The sequence below is a fragment of the Macaca mulatta genome, chromosome 3, assembly GCF_049350105.2.
Source record: "Macaca mulatta isolate MMU2019108-1 chromosome 3, T2T-MMU8v2.0, whole genome shotgun sequence".
NCBI lineage: Eukaryota > Metazoa > Chordata > Mammalia > Primates > Cercopithecidae > Macaca > Macaca mulatta.
The window spans coordinates 77,851,636-77,868,141 of NC_133408.1; the positions used below are offsets into that span (position 1 = coordinate 77,851,636).

Consider the following 16,506-nt stretch of genomic DNA (forward strand, 5'->3'; position numbering starts at 1 on the left):
CCAATTAAACCTCTTTTCATTATTGATCTAAACTCCATGTATCTGTATATTTTAGAAAAAGTCTCATAAAAACAGCAAATAATAACAATGATTTGATGTTTAAAGATGAATCTTAGTTCTTTGAAAAAGTTTCACCACTGACTCAATAATAGATGTGAAAATGCTGGGCTCACCCGGACAGCTGGGTGTCCGTACATGGTAGTTGAAGAGTTTCTGTCTTGTAGTCCTGACTTTGAATATGATCTGCTGAAAGCAGAAAAGTTTCCACTGGACCCACAGGGCAATAGCCCCCTTTTTGAACTTGTAGTTTCTATTTAAAGTAGATCCATGAAGTAGATAGGACACAACCATTGTCCCCATGTGAGGAAACTGAGGCACAGAGAGTTTCAGTAACGTGTCCAAGGTCAAACAGCCAGCAAGTCAGCTTAGCAGAGAAACCGCCAGAGAAAAGGGTTGAAAGTTCCTCCCCACCAGTTGGCAGGGCTGTGAGCTGGGATGGGCTGCAGCCTCTGGAGGAAGACCCCTAGGGGTGGAGGTGATCATGAGAACCGCAGCATCTGATCTTTATGGAGTGAGGGATTTCTGTGTGCCAGGCCTTGTTGTAAGTGGTGGATATGTTTATTTTTTGTTTATTTGTATGTTCATTTCCTCCTCATGCCATCCCATGTGAATTAAGTACACATATTCCCTCTGTTCCACAGTTGAGGGAAGGGAGGCCCCTATAAGCAGCTGAGCTGAGTGTGGCTGGGACCTGATGGTGCGGCTGAGTGTGACCCGGCCTCAGGATCGGAGCCTGTGATTGTAGCCACTATGCTGATCGGCTTCCCGGGACCTTGACTTTCCTTCTGCTAAATGCATGTTGTTTAGAAGTTATTTTGCCCTTCTACTTGAATCGTCTCTTCTCCCTACTTGCTCTCACTTCCCTACCTTTGCTGTTCTCAAGTGGGACAGACCAGTCATCCCTTTCTCTGCAAATCTGCCTGTCCCGTGCCATGCAAGGTCTGCCCTCTTGAGAGATAGACCTTTCTTCCATTACCCGCTGGCTCCCAAGTACGGGTCCCGTTCTGACCTCAGGCCCCCGGAGCAGGCTGCATTATGGCACTATCAAAACTTAGAAGGTGAGGTAAGTGTCCCTCATCTGGGAGCCAGCACTGGCTGGGCTTGTGCACTTTGTCACATGTCTAAAGTGCATCTGGGATGTCTACCTCGCCGGTGACCTTCTGCTTCAAATAAGGATCCAGACAAGCTGTCTGTGGGTTTTGTCACTGAGGTTGTTTACAGAGCTACCCATTCTAAAATAAGACCATGAAAATATTATCTGGCTGTCTCAGCCTTTGGCAAGAAAACTGGCCTCCACCCCCAGGGATTGTCCAAATTTGTAAGCAGAACAAGGAAACCAGGGAATTTTGCCTGCTGATGTTTTTCTTGGGATCAGAGCTAGTTCCCCATGAGAACGTGGCATTGGTGTCTGTGTCACTAGTGTCCTCAAGCCCACAGAAATAAGAGCAGGAAGGATGTTTCTCACTCAGAGCTACTTGTAGAAAGTCCTTGTTCTTTGTTCTTTTTTTTTTTTTTTTTTTTTTTCGACTTGCTTGAAGGGACATTTCTTTATCTGTACTTGGTGTTGACTTCTGATCTCATGAAAAGTGTGTTTTCCCGATGCAGTGGGTAGCAAGTGCTAGACAACCTCCCGCCACTTCCCAGGGCTTTGGATCTAGGATCACGATGGGGGACAGTGCTGGGCAAAGAGCTTTGGCTCCATTCCTTGCCCCTTGCTTGAGGAAAAGAAAAATCTAATGTTCTTATTCCCTTCATTCAAGTCAAAGGAAGTAATGCTGAGACCAAAGTCTAGTCAAGGATTCTGAAGTAGTAGAAAAATTGACATAGTGGACCCAATACATAAAGTAACTTCACTCACGGGTAAGAACTCAGTTAACACAGAAAAAGGAGAAAGCATAAGGAAATCTATGGAAGGTAATGGGATAATGAGGTTATTGGAAACTTCCTCATTCATGTCATTTTGTTCACTATTAAATAGCAGATTCATGAAGGAGGGAACAGGGGAGGAAAAAGTAGAGATATTTAAACTTCCATAAGAAAGGAAAAATCGTTCTTGCCCAAGATTTTTAGCCAAACCCTTCTGAAATTCCCACACAGGTATTAGTACCTTTCTTCTGCCTCTCTCATTTATTTATTTATTTATTTTTTGAGACAGAGTCTTGCTCTGTTGCCCAGGCTGGAGTACAGTGGTGGAGTCTCGGCCCACTGCAAGCTCCGCCTCCGGGGTTCACGCTATTCTTCTGCCTCAACCTCCCAAGTAGCTAGGACTACAGGCGCCCGCCACCATACTCGGCTAATTTTTTGTATTTTTAGTAAAGACGAGATTTCACCGTGTTAGCCAGGATGGTCTCGATCTCCTGACCTCATGATCCGCCCACCTTGGCCTCCCAAAGTGCTAGGATTACAGGCGTGAGCCACCGCGCCTGGCCCTGCCTCTCTCCTTTTTAAGTGACTCCTTGGTAGCTCTGTAGTGCGATAAGAGAGATCAGATACTGGTGTCCAGAGACCCCAGGTCTGAGAGCAAGCAACTGCCATGACATGGACCTGGCGCTCCTCACAGCATGCTGAGCCCCCTGGCCCGCATGCTGGGACAGGGCGGGAGAGTGGCAGTGGTCTCACTGCAGCATTTGTGGGCCCTCACGGGTCTGAGTTCCACCTGCAGCTCTGGTGTGGCTCCTTTCTAGACATGTAAGATACAAACTCAGTGCCCTGTAAAGGCTGCAGGCCACAGGACTTAATGAAAGGAAGGAGGGGAGGGAAAATTCTGCATGGGAGCAGTCGTGGGTAGAGAAGAGCCCTCAGCCTCCTATTCAGCAGCATGAGATTCCTCCAATGCCACCTCCCTCTGAGCTCTCTCCCTTCACTCAACATGAGCCCCTACAACGGCCGGGGCTTTTGCCAGACCCTGAGACTAAGAGGTTGGCCGCAAAGTGGGCCCTACTCTCGTGAGCTTAGCATGATGGTGACAGAGTGAAGAGCTATCTGAGAGGAAGCAGGATGGAGTAGTTGGTGGTCTAGGACTTGACAGGCATGTGCCAAAAAGAAAGCAGCCATTACTCTAGCTAGAAGGACAAGGAGGTCTTCCCCAGCTGCCTTGCGTCTTCTCTCTGGGGATCCCAGAGCATGCAGCAGCCCCAGGCAGGCTTACCAAGTTCTTCCACGATGACTGCACCCTGGCTTTGTGACCCTGCATTGGCCAGGTTCTTCCTGAGTGCTGTGCCGAGTTTGCTAAAGGTACCCATGGGGCTTGCCTGAGTCATCTGGGTTGGCGGGAATAGCTGAGTTGCAAACCTGTGATCCTCCAGCTGGGGGAGACTTACACCAGCGCAAAGGGGGCTACTTCTGATCGGAGATCCACGTGCTGGGACGTCGCCATCCAACAACCCACTTGTTCCTTCCTGCCTTGCTGTCCTTCACCTGCCCTGGATTCAACCTCCTCACCCTGCCCAGGCTCTGCTTCCTCTTCTGGGTCTGGGGTCCTGCCCAGGTGCTTCTACAGGAGCAGTGCAGGGTCGGTCTCACCTCCCTGGTCCTGCCCAGGCTTGTTGATACCCCCACCTGGGGTGGCACCCGCCCTGCAGCTGCTCAGCATTGGGCTGGGGGAGCTCTGAGAGCAGTTTGCCCAACGTGCTATGGGTTCCACACCTGGGTAGGTCAGACCCTTGATGGAAGCACGGAAATCTGGAGCTGGTAAACCCAGACACCTCCACCCACCTCTGCCACTGGCTCATGGGCCCTCACTGGTGTTTGGGTGGTCATAAATAGTGTGAGATGTTTTGGAGTTGTCTGTCTAGACTTCTTGGGCTTTCTGTTTTATTTTGTTGTTGATGATGAATTTTAAAAGAGCAATGTTTTGGCTTGTTTGGTAATACTTAAGGCAGAGTCTGTTGGTCTTGCGTTTACCTGAGGTTGTACTCTATGGCTTCACCATTAAAGTGAGAGAGCACACAGACCTGTTCCCTCATGGAACAGCAGACATCCTCCTTTGCTCCAGGAGAGTGTATAGAGGAACCATACTGTATGGTTTTACATAGTGTCTGTTAGAGGTGACAGCAGTCCTCCTTGTCACCAGTGAGTGACTTTCGTCAGAAGGTATAGCTTCTGGGGTGATCATTCCATCATGTATTAAATGGCATTTAATTTTATTCAGTGATTTGATGTATTTAAGTTTAATAATATCTCCTCATTGACTTACCAAAACTACAAATACATAAGAATTCCTTTCTGAGTGTTTAATTTCTTTCCTTCAGAAGGTGGTGAAATTAAATTAGTCAGTGTTCAGGAAACTGGATATTTGTGGTAAGAATCAACAGGGCATTTTTAACTGCTTTATGACTCATTTGAAAAGACAGGCTGTTGTGGGTAAGGGTGATTGATACAACAAAGACTTGTGATCCCCGAGGCCAAGCACCATGCCCCTGTCGAGGAGGCTGGGCCCATGGTCTAGTTGGTGCCACTGGGCCTCTATGGTGAGGCTCCCTTTGCTCTTGGTGCCCTGGCAGACACAGGCCGCGGTGGTCCTCCTTTGCGTCAGACCCACTGCGGCCTTCTGAGTTGAGGAAGCGCCAGGCAATGTGCCTGGAGCTGGCCTCGGGTGTCGGGAGGGAGGGGCACCACAGGAGGACGTGATCCGAGACCTGGGGCTTGGGCCAGGTGCCAGACAATCCTGGGTAGATACCAGAGCTGTCCCCCCTGCCCCCCCGACACACACTGTAGAGGACCCTGACAGGCGGACTGGCCCCCCGCCATGGCCTGGTGACTGTCTCCCTCTGCCACACCTCTTTAAGGTCATGGGAGAGGAGAGAAAGGTGAGTGGGGTGCCATGTTCCTCTGGTGGGTGCTGGGTGACGTTCGGAAGGCTCTGAGAGGCTGAGGGGAGCCATGTGTGTAGGTACATTTGACTGTTCAGGCTGGTGGGTGCGACACCCTGTAGGGGGGTTGTCCTAAAGGCCTTCTCAGTTCCTGCATTCTGATCTTGGCTGTTTGCTGTGTGAGGAGGGACTCAGCTCAGCGACGTCAGAAGTCAGGGCGGAAGTAGCTCCTCAAGGCAAGACTGAGCATCAGTGCCCACGCTGGGGAGGAGGGGCCCTGTGTCCACAGCCGTCGCCTACCAGTCGAGCGTGACCAGCAGGAGCACAGGACCAGTGTCCCCAGAAAATTGGATGCTTTGAGAGAAATCAGAATTGCCACTGAAAACCTGAACTCTCCACATTTTGCACATTTCAGTGTTCTGTAAGCACAGTGTGGGCTGAAGCAGACACCCTGGCAGGCAGGTCCTGACCTGCTGGGTTCGGCTGTGGGGTCCTGTGAGGTGACTCCTGTGGTGTCTGCATTGTCTCCCTGTGCCTGGCACGCCAGGGACACTCCCTGATGGGCACTGGATCCAGCGTCCACTAAGGGCTCAGCAAGCTGGGATGATGGCCTGAATCTAAAAAGGATTACATTAAATAGGCTTTCAAAATGACGTCTGCACATGCAGCTACAAAAGTGTCACCAAGAGGATGGCAGCTGCAGCCACTGCTGCTTCTGAGAGAAGGGCTCAGTCACTTAGACACGTGGCTCCAGTCAGAAGTCCAGTGTGACCTTTCCTGAGTGGCTGGCTTGACCATTCTGCTCTGACAGAAATAGGTTTTCTAGAAGCTAGTGGCTTTGTTGTGTTCTGTCTTGGATGCCATTGTCCCTCTGAGAAGGACCCTAGTCACATGGTGCTCATCCCAAGCGGAGGGACCCGATGGTGAGAGGCTGTGGCAGGAGGCAAAGGAGAAAATGGGAAGTGGTTAAGGATCATTTGGGGCACTTGTGGTTATTTCCTACAGCACACACGTGGGAGGGACGCCTCCCATGCTCTGGGTCCAGAGGCTGGAACAGGGCGCAGAGAGGTACAGGGAGGTGCAACTTACTCCTTGTGGGGTAAGGTCCCTTCACCTGTCAGCATTCACAGGGAGGGGGCTGCCTGGGGTCCCACTTCCTGTCACTGGAATGTCCCAGCAGCATCTCACTTTGCAGCAGGGGTGGCCTCACCCTTCCCAGGCTGTGCTGGCTGTATCTCCACGTCAGCCCTGAGGACGCACCCTGGGCCCTCTTCCCTGTCATCCTCACCCGTGGAGCAGGGACAGCCAGTAGGCCTTTGAAAGCAATGTTTTAAGTCAAGGGATAACTGAAAATATAATGAGTCAACAGATGAATATATGTTATGGAAGAGAATTTGCAAAATTGGTAAAGGTTGAAGTAGATTCCCTTGAGCCTAGCTCAGGTGTCTGTAAGAGCATCACCAGAAAGCATAAGGAATAGCTTCTCTGCATTCCAGATGGACAAGGAAGAGGCTTCAGTTGAATCAGATGATGTTAGACCAAGACTCACATTTGGGTTTTAAGAGATTCTATCAGGTAGATCTTAATTTTCCTGTTTTTTAGCATCTATTGGTTGGTGGGTACTACACATTTAATTTTCACAGCACTTCCACATGCTGCAAGGGAGAGACTGTTTTCATATGGTGAAACCAAGGTCCTGAAGCTCCACAAGGTGAAATACTTTGGCTGGAGTCACACAGCCAACTAGAGGTACAGGCAGGAAATGTACTCAATCTAGATGGGCCCAAAGCCTTAGTCTTCTTCCTGCCCCCCACAGACCCCCAAGGTCAGCACCCTGCTGAGTTTGGAGAAGACACTCTGAGTCTGTGCAGGCTCCTCCCTGGGGCTGAAGCATCACCTCCCAAATGCAGCACACACTGGCATTTGCTGCTGAAAGGAGATGCAATTGTGCAAGCAGTGGAGGAGCTTAGCGCCCAATTCTGAATAGCCCTTCATTCCTTGGAGGTATTGGGAGGCTTTTATTTCACTTATCAGGGAGCCTCGGTTTCCTGATTGTGCCTTGCACATCCTGAGTAACGACCATCGGAGAGGAAGACCTCCCTGAGAAGGAGGCCCAGGGGCTTTTAAAGACAGCACCTCCACTGCCACGAAGCTGCCCCTCCTGCCATGCACCAGCCTGGGACTGACAGGGGCTTGGTCTTTGAGGAGGACAAAGGACCTGGGCATGGGGCCAGACTCCAACTCCACAGCATCACAGGTAATGACAGTAGTAACACCAGCTGCTGAGATGTGGGGAGTCCTTCTCCTGGCAAGTGTGGGACACTGTGCTTCACCTGCTCTTCAGGATGCCTTTGACTGCAAGAAACAAAACCAAACCCGTCTGGTCTCTATTGTAACGAGAGTTGCTTTTGCAGAACAGGATGTCTAGGGCAGGAGACAGCAGCCACCACAGCCTTGTCCTGTGTCACGGCACTTGTCCTCTCTCCACAGCTGCAGCTGGTGAGACCAGAGTTGGGCTTGTCACCCAGAAGCAGCTGTTCCATATACGGGTGGGTAAGCCAGGTATGCAGAAATGTGAAGTGGTGGCAAGGGCAACCGAGGCAACGTGTGGGGTGCACTGACCCCACAGGTGCCAGTGAGTTGGTTGTGGTTCATGATGCCGAGAACAGATTCACATGTTGAAGAAGCAGAAACCAAGAGCAGGCGGAGAACTGACTCCTACAGTAAATGTGCAGAGGTGCTGAGACAAGAGGGCGGGGAGTCCCCAGGGGCACCATAGAGAGGAGTGCTGGTGAAGAAGAAGTACAGTAATGCTATTAGGAACTTGTTTGTTTATGAACTTAAGACAAGCTCAGTGCACACTATGGGGTGGCTTTGATAGTCCAAACTTTCTTTCAGCCGATAAAGATTCTCGTGCAGCTACATAATGAGTTGTTAGAGCACATTTTTCCATTTGTTATTCAAACACAATTAGTCACATAGTTTAACCCCGTTAGTAATAGCACATAAATCTTGTTTTAATTCCAATCAGTTCTTCTCCCTCTGCTTAATTTTAAAAATTAATTTTCTGGAACCACAGTAATCTGGAACCACTTTGGATAGGGGTTTGTGCATACAATTATTTACTGATGGTCAAAATTAGGTCTCCTGAGGCTTTAACTGCATGCAATGTGTTAGACCATCTTTGATGAGCAAAACTAGCCCTGGCCTCCAAGTGCAGGTGGTCTCACAGAATGTGTTGCATGGAGAGAATGCTGCCTCCTGCAAATGTGCGTCTGCAGCTGGGCCTATCCCGAGCAGTTTGCTCGTGGGTTTTGCTGAGGATGGACTTCCTCCATCCTTTGGCCCCTTGCACCCTCTGGCAAGCCCTGTTACTCTTAGCACCTCCACAGTCTGCCCGTGTCACCTTTTCTGGTGCCTTTGGAGATCAGAAGACATTGGGGCCTGAGCCTAACTGCAGTTTACACTGAGTGCTGGGGACCCTGAGGGGTGCTGGCTGCAGTGAGTTGGGTCTGCAGCCCCTGGGGCCTTGGCCTTGGCAGGATGGATAAGATGCTGCCATCACAGGATGGTCCCTCGTGGGTTCACCCATGCAAGAGTCAGCATGAAGTGCACTTCAACTCATCCCGCCATTTTCAAGTTAAAATCTTCTGTCCTCAGCCCCCCTCACACCTGCATCTCTAACTCCTTTCCTTCTGCTACTGCGTGGCTCCTGCTCCCAGCGGAAGCCTCCTGCCTGTAACCATTTCCCTTCTGCACCGAGAGGCCGCGGTGTGGAAGGGGAGCTCCTGCCCATGGTGGGAAGGTGCTGGGGCAGAACCCACCTCCAGCGCTGATGCGTGGCAGCATCTCTGGAAACTTCCATTTCCTGCTCTGTCTGAGGAGGTGGGCCCTGCTGACATCTCTGTGTGTTGGAGCTCGGGACGGTCAGATCTGCACCATGGCTACTTCCCCTCTTGCCGTGTGAACGTGGCAGGACGTCCACCCCACCCCACTTCCTGCATGAACATGGCTTGATGACTGTGCCCTACCTCCCTTCCTGCATGAATGCAGCACCACGGCTGCGCCCCCCACTTCTGTGGACGTGGCACGATGGCTGCACCCCCACTTCCCATTTGAATGCGGCACCACAGTTGCATCCTCCCGCCACTTCCTCTGTGGACGAGGCACGATGCTCCACCCCCCACTTCCCACGTGAACATGGCACCGCAGCTGTGCTTCCCATGCCCCTTTACTGCATGAACGCGGCACCACAACTGCGCCCCCCACGCCTCTTTACTGCATGAACACGGCACCGCTACTGTGGCCCACCCCCTTGCCATGTGATCACTGCCTTCATCCTCACGACCTCAAGTAGAGCAGGAGCGACCACAAGACGTGTGCTCCTAAGGAACCTGAGGCCCAGGGAGGATGAAGTCATCTTCCAAGGTCATTGACAAATACATCACAAAAAGTGGGTTTAGACTCAGGACCCGAGCTTCAAGTTGTCTTCTCAGTGTGCCCCAGCAGTGCCCCAAATGACAGAAATGCATTTCACTGTGCCTAAGTGAACACTCATATGTCATTCAGTTACTTCTGAGGGGATGTGTGAACCCCCGAAACCGTGCAAGCAAAACCCACACACGTAGCAGATCCCATTGCATTGCTCACCATCATTTTTGTCCTCCAGCGTGGACACCACTGAAGGATGGATGTTCTAACCTCATGGTCCTGTGATGCACTTCTCTAGGTGAGGTGCTGCCCTGGACAGGCTCTAGACAGAGATGAGTGTGCTGTCCTGTCTGCCTTCCAAGACTCGGGCTAGCCGGAGACAGAGATGTGGGCACACACACATTATTGCACAGCTGCTTAGCTCAGCATGGGGGATAGATGCAGGACCCAGAGTGACCTGGGAGCAGCCCCGCGTCCAGCCTTGGCGGGTTCGGGGGGCCTCAGTGGCTGTGGGTATTGCATTTGAGCCAAGGCTTTAACAGCAGGGTGGCCCAGACGTGTTTTTTTCCAAGGGGGGCTTGGCTAGGCTCTCTCAGCTCTCCGTGGTTTGAACAGGGTCTGGCTTTCTTGGTTTCAGTCTTCCTCTGACATTGCTGAGATGACTGAGATCTCTCCACATTTTTTACCTCTCGTTTTCTAGAATTCCAGTTACGTGAGTTGTCCCGAGGAGGGGAAAAAACATGCAGGTTCAGTAAGTTTGGGAAATTTGGCATCCTCTATCGTTTTCTTGGCAATTCTACAGTTCCTGTTTGGTTTTAGAGGCTCTGAAAAATCTTACAGAAAAAGAAAACTTACCTGTTCACTCAAGCTAAGCTAGAGCATCTGAAACATCTGTGATCACAGAAGTGCTTTAGAGTCAGCACCTGTAAACTTTACACAGAACCCACTTTGGGAAAGGGTGCTACCTTGCCCATGATTATTTTTTAAAATGGTGAATGTCGTCCTCACTTTTTCAACTTCTCTGGCAGCTTTGCTAAAGCTGAGGTCTCTCACAGCTCTTTAGGGACCACAGCCCCTGCAGCCTGAGAATAATCCCGAAGCCCCGACGTGACGGCACCTGCATGTTCCCGTGTTTGCATCTGAGCAAGTGATGTAATTGCAGCGAGGCAGTCGTGACCTGGAGCAGACCAGTTGTTTGGCTAAATATGAGACAGGAAATCAGTGCAGGAATCTCATGTGAAATCCCAACTACTAGTGTTTCTCTGGACTGCAAATATCTTTTAAAATATAAACCTCTAAATTTGAGGGGCCTAAAACAGATCTTTTATTGTAGCGTTGAATACCTCTTCATATCTGTAGCTGTCAAGAGCATTGGAAATGTGAGCACTTAAATTATCTATGTCTTTCACAGGAAGAATCCCCATAGTTTTGCCAAAAATCTAAGTCTGTGCCTTGCCCACATGTGGCCATCTACGTGAGGCTCCTGTGGACTCAAAGGCAAGGGTGGTGTGCAGTCATCGGTTATTGGTGGCCATCAGTGCTTTCACAGAGACCGCCTATTTTTGCTAGCAACAGGAAATAACTTACCTTGGCAAACTGATTTGCTAATTCTTGCTGTTGCTTTGACTCGAAATGTCATCAGGAAAAGGGGAACCACTAGACAATGCACTTTCCCCAATTTACCTACCTGACAGTTTCTGCCATACATGCCTGCAAGCGAACAGCCTGCTGGTTTGTGTTTGGTTTTGAGTAGGAATCCACAGTTCACCCACTGGAGAAGGCTGTTACACTCACTGAACATGGACGTCGGCGCTTTATTTATACTTGTGACCAGCCACGGAGGGACTTTTGTTTTCTTCTGCAATAGGCGCATGTGGCAGGTCCACCCAGTTTAGGATAAAGTGTTCTAGAGTTTACACAGTCGAGAAGTGTTAGGCCTCCGGGTCTTGGCTGAGACCCAAGATGAGATGGGCCATCTAGGCCACTGCCTGGACAATGGCCATCTCTTTTCCTCCGTGTCTTTTCTGTTTTTCTTTCCTTAGGCTCTCGCCTCAGTCTTTTAACTGGCTGAAGGAAAAGTAGTTTGAGTAATAAAAATGTAAAAAAGAAAAAAAAAAAGAATTAGTGGAGGAAACCAAGTGAGAGTGTTTTGAAAATCCAAAAAATTCACAAGAGAATTTGGTAAACATCCTCCCTCCACTGTTGGTGCCAAGTCTGGACATTTCTAGGAAAGAGAGCGCAGACGTAGTCCCTGTGTGGGAAGGTTTACAAATACATACCCTCTGCTGGTGATTTTTATTTTTTGGTCGCTGAGAGAACCAAATGCTAATGACTAACATGGTTTATCTTTTACTTTGCCCTAAAATAGCTTCTGTGCTGTCATCTTACAAGAGATTCTCTTGAATCAGGGCAGTAGTTTCTAGCCCTATTTATAGAACCCTGGCTTCTTCAGATTTATTTATATGAGGAAATCCCGAAAAGATTTAAATGGGAACACCATGTACCGGCACACATTCCTCTCTTTTTGTTCACGGGTAGTGTTTCTGCTCACATAGTCCCTGGTCTCTCTGCAGAATCCTGGAAGGGAATGAGAGGCTGTGTTGCCGTGCCAGGAGCAGTGGGAACATCACAGACACTCGAGGAAGTGGGAAGCAATGTTGCTTTCTTCTTCATTTAACCTTAGAGCATAAGTGTGACTGCCCTTTTGACTCTGATCATTGAACTGACACAAAAACAGTATTGTAACAGTATTAAAAACAAAGTCAGCTCTTTCCATCTGCCCAGAGTTTGTTCCAGTTCCTCGCCCTCGGTATTTTAGCAGGTTTTAGTAAAGGTGGATATAATTTTAGATATGTTTCCAGTTATTTACATCTCATAAGTATTTTCTGTGTATCTTAATGTGGTCTTCCTAAAAAACACTCATGATAGCTAATACCTATGTTGATGAATACCAATTTGTGCCATATTTACCTACTTGGCAGTGGCCAGATGTTTGCATTGTCGTCCAGTGTCTGTGCTATAAATGATGCTTCACTGGATGCCTGCAATGCAGCTGTGGCCACATTTTGAATGCTTTCCCCTGGGTAGACCCTAGAAGTCAGATCCCTAGTAAAAGATTGTGGATGTTTTATAGCTCAGGATATGTGTCTGTTTTATATGTGGGTGTTTTATAGCTCAGGATATCTATCTGCGAAGACCTACTTATGTTGATTACCACATACAGGATAGAGTGAATTTCAAGACTTCCGAGCCCTGACCCCATTCCTGGAGCCTTTCTCCACCTCTGCATTCTCCCTAACGAGAGAGTGGCCCAGAGGCGCCGCGTGGTAGCACACGGTGGCTTTGGAAGCCTGCCCTCCCCTAGCAGGGGTGGAACTCTGTGTCCCAGGTGGTCAGCAGCTGTTTGCAGGGACTCTAGGATTTGTGTCTTCAGAATACCACAGACAGCAAGCCCTCTAGCTTTTCCATGGCTATTTCTGGGTGCATAGTGATTGTATGACAAGTCAGGCCTGTATGGCCCTGCAGTGACAGGGATGGAGGAATAAGAGAGTCTAGTGGCATTTGCATAGGTTACCACATAGTCACCACATCGAGTCTCTGACCTTATGAACTTGGAGATCTCCAGCATGCGTTGTTCCCGTAGTTCCACATCCTGTCTTTCTCAGCTGTGCAGCACAGCTTACTCGCACTGCCTCCCTGGCACGGTCTCAAGTCCACAGGATCGCCCTGGGTTGGAGGATCAGAGTGACCAATAGCAAGCAAGGACCTCAGGTCTGCTTGTCTAAACCCCTCACATGCTTGCACATCTCACACTCTACACTCACCCTGCGCCTGTCTCCTCAGGGATCCAACTTCCTCTACCAGGACACAGCCAGGAAATAACACCCTTACTGTCCTCTGTTCCTCTTTTATGCACATTCACTGATAGATTTTAGGCAGTTTCTACATGCAGGTACTGCCTGGGTGCTGGGGTCTGAGGCTGGCAGGGCAGACACAGCTTCGCCCTCTGAGAGCCCATAACCCAGTGGGAGAGACCAATGCTGATCACCTCATAGAGGCACATTATCGCAGATGGTTTCCAACATGCTGCCAGGACATTCCGTCATGTGGGGAGAGCTATCAGTGGGGCTGAAGGATGAGGAAACCTTAACTGTCTTGGAAGGCAGACAGTGTTCCAGAAAGAGGTAATGAGGACGGTTGAGGAAGGCACAGGCACCCTGGGTGATGGCCGAGATAGCATAGAGGAGGCAGCACCTAGGAAGGCGGGGCCTTAGGTGTCTCAGGAGCAGATTGGTATCCAGGGCAAAGGAGGTCTGTGGCAGACGGGAAAGCAGCTTTGCACTTTGCTTTGCCTGCTGCAGTGTGAAGGATGGACTGGGCTGGAGGAGGTGTGGGATGGCCGGTTGGGATGCAGGTGCAGGAGATGCTGATGTGTTGTCTGGACTAGGGCAATGGAGTGAAGTTGAACAACTGAGTGCATCTAAGCAGAATTGGTAAGATGTGATTTATTGATTTCTCGTAATTTTCATTGCTTTCTCGTAGTTTTCATGGTCTGTAAGACAACTTGCAGTTCTGCGTTTCCTCTGTCTTGATATATATGTTCAACCTAATGCTCAGATCATTTCTAGATACCATTCTCCAATAAAAGGAGCCAGGGCTGCCTGGGAGATGCTTAAAGAGTGAAGGGGACCTGACATAAAGACACAGGAGCCAGCATGAAGGGCCAGGGGAATATAATAACTTACGTGTGTGGAAACACCCGGCAGACACTCTTCCTAGGTGAGCCACACTGATGTCACCAAAAAAGGGTCAGGGCAGCATTATGTGCCTCCTGAGCTGCGGCACCCAGGGGGACACAGCATCTCTTTTTTGGGGCACCTGCCCCAAACCGTAACTACAGCTAATCTCAAAGGGACATCAGCTGAACCAGAACCAAGAGACATTCTAGAGAACGACCTCAGGGGCTTGGAGGTCATAGAAGACACCCACAGAAACAAAAGCCAAGAACAAAACCTAAATCTGAGGAACTAAAGAGCCAAGGCAGTCAAACACAGCTTGGGTCCTGGACTGAGTCATGAACCAAGAACAACATTGTTTCCCCCTCCCTTTTCTAAAAAGGACAGGAGTCAGACACTTGGCTAAATTTGGATGAGGTCTGTAAATTAGCTAATGGTACTATATCAGTGTTAATTTCCTGATTTTGATCATTGTGCTGTAGTTATGAGAGTGCTCTTGTTTATAGGAAATACACACACAGCCATCTAGCAGGAAAGGGGCTAGATGTCTGCAACCCACTCTCCTAGATAGGTAGGGAAAGAGAATGGGAATTTGATAAAGCGAATGGGGTGAAATGTTAATATTTGGAGAACCTAGATGAAGAATATATACAGAGAGTTTTTGTATTACTTTTTGCACATTTTTTGTAAAAATGCTAAACAAATTATTTCAAAATAAAATGCTAAACAATGAAAAATCCCTGCTTAGAATCAAAAATATGCCTCTTAACATGCACTGATGCTGCAGTGAGCTCTTTCTAGAGGAGAAACCTCATAGAAAACAGAACTGACCAGGTCATACCATAGTAATTCTCCCTATTGACCAGAACTTGTCTTTGAAGGCCAGACCAAGGCAAGCTCTGCAGGGGTGCCCTTGCCTGGGACTCTGTGAGGCTCGGTAGCAGCCACTTGAAGGCAGGAGAACATTTATTGCCATCAACTAATCTGTCTCTGGTTCTTCACAACTCCTGGGATCCAGGCACGCTCTGAACTGGTGCCGCTGGCCACAGGAAACACATACAGAGCCACCTCCCCGAGACCCCACGGTGCTCTAGGCATCCCCAGGCATTCCCCACACTTCAGGAGAAGCTGGGGATATGCTGCTTCCTTCCTTCTTTCCAAAAGCCTGGAATACTCCTAATTCTGTTGGCAGAACACACTGTGCAAAGGGGGTTGTCTCTTCCATGCTCGGCTTCCTTGTGTATAAACGTCACCCAAGGGCGGGGGATTCCTGAGCCTTCAGCCCTTGAGCCTCAGTATACTGTGAAAGGTTTCCGAGGAGACAGAACACAAAGGAATAAAGACTTCATGGTCTCAAGCACAGTGACAGCCTCATGGTGACACTTCTAGCCAGATTTATATTAGTGTCTGTAATCACTTACACTTAAAGAGGAAGATCTTGTCGTTGTGTGCCCCTTCCAGCCTGTGCTTTAGAGGCCCTTTTTTGATCTACCAAATTTACTTGGGTAGGTTCTTCCTGTAACCACCTGGGGGATGGCAGGGGTGGCTAGTCATGGACCCTGTGAACAGTGGTGAAGTGTGTGGAAGGAAAACCTGAGTGTCTTCCTGATGCATCGTTTCACCAGCCCGGGAAGGCCAGTGGCTGGAGTGGTCTCTGGCAATTTCCAAGGAGAGGAGTGTGGGAGAGCTCAGAGGGCTGGGAGGGCTCTTTCTGCCCGGGGAGGGTTGTGGCTTGGAATACATGCAGGCAGTTGTGCAGAGCCTAAGCTGCATGTGTGTACACACACCTGCATGTGTGTGCTGTTTCCTATGAGATGAAAATGTCAGACCTGAAATCTCTTCCCGAGTCCCCCGCTCTCTTGGCTGTCCCAGTTGCAGCGGGTGGGGCTGGCTGAGACAAACAGCTTTTAGTGCAGTAGCATCTGGAGGCTGTGGGAGATGAGTTGTACTCCTCTTGTGCAAGCCCTTGTGTATGCTGTGGCTGTTCCTGGCTTCATTAGGCGGTGCTACAGCATGGCACGGACCCTTCCTGCTGTGGCTACCTCCTGCTGCCCCACCACACAGTCCTCCCTCAGAGCATGCACTGGGGCCCATGGCCTAGGGCTGATGGTGCCTAGGAAGATGGCGCCTGCCTGCTGCCCGTGCCCAAGAGGATGCCTTGCCCCTCATCATACTGGGGCCAGCTGAAGACGGGCACGGAGGCCAGCAGCGGGGACTGTGAAGTGGGCCCTGGTATATTACACTCAGCAGTTGCACACCTCCTTTGTAACCAGTTACTTGAGAGGGGACAAAAATTATTCATTTTATTCCAGTAAGATTCTGGTAGGTACCAAGAGCATAACTAGGAACAGCTTTAGAAATGTGAATTCTGACCACAGTGAATTGTGTTGTTGAGGCCAGGAATCCAAAGAAGACTGGGCCATTGGAGGATCAAGAGTGAATTATCTCCATGCTGATAATTCTGAGTC

The 16,506-nt window shown here is 49.6% G+C and overlaps 1 protein-coding gene across 50 annotated transcripts in view; it reads left to right on the forward strand.

The window, feature by feature from the left end:
• Positions 1–16,506, forward strand: part of GRB10 (growth factor receptor bound protein 10) — a 203,807-nt gene that overhangs the window by 125,803 nt on the left and 61,498 nt on the right.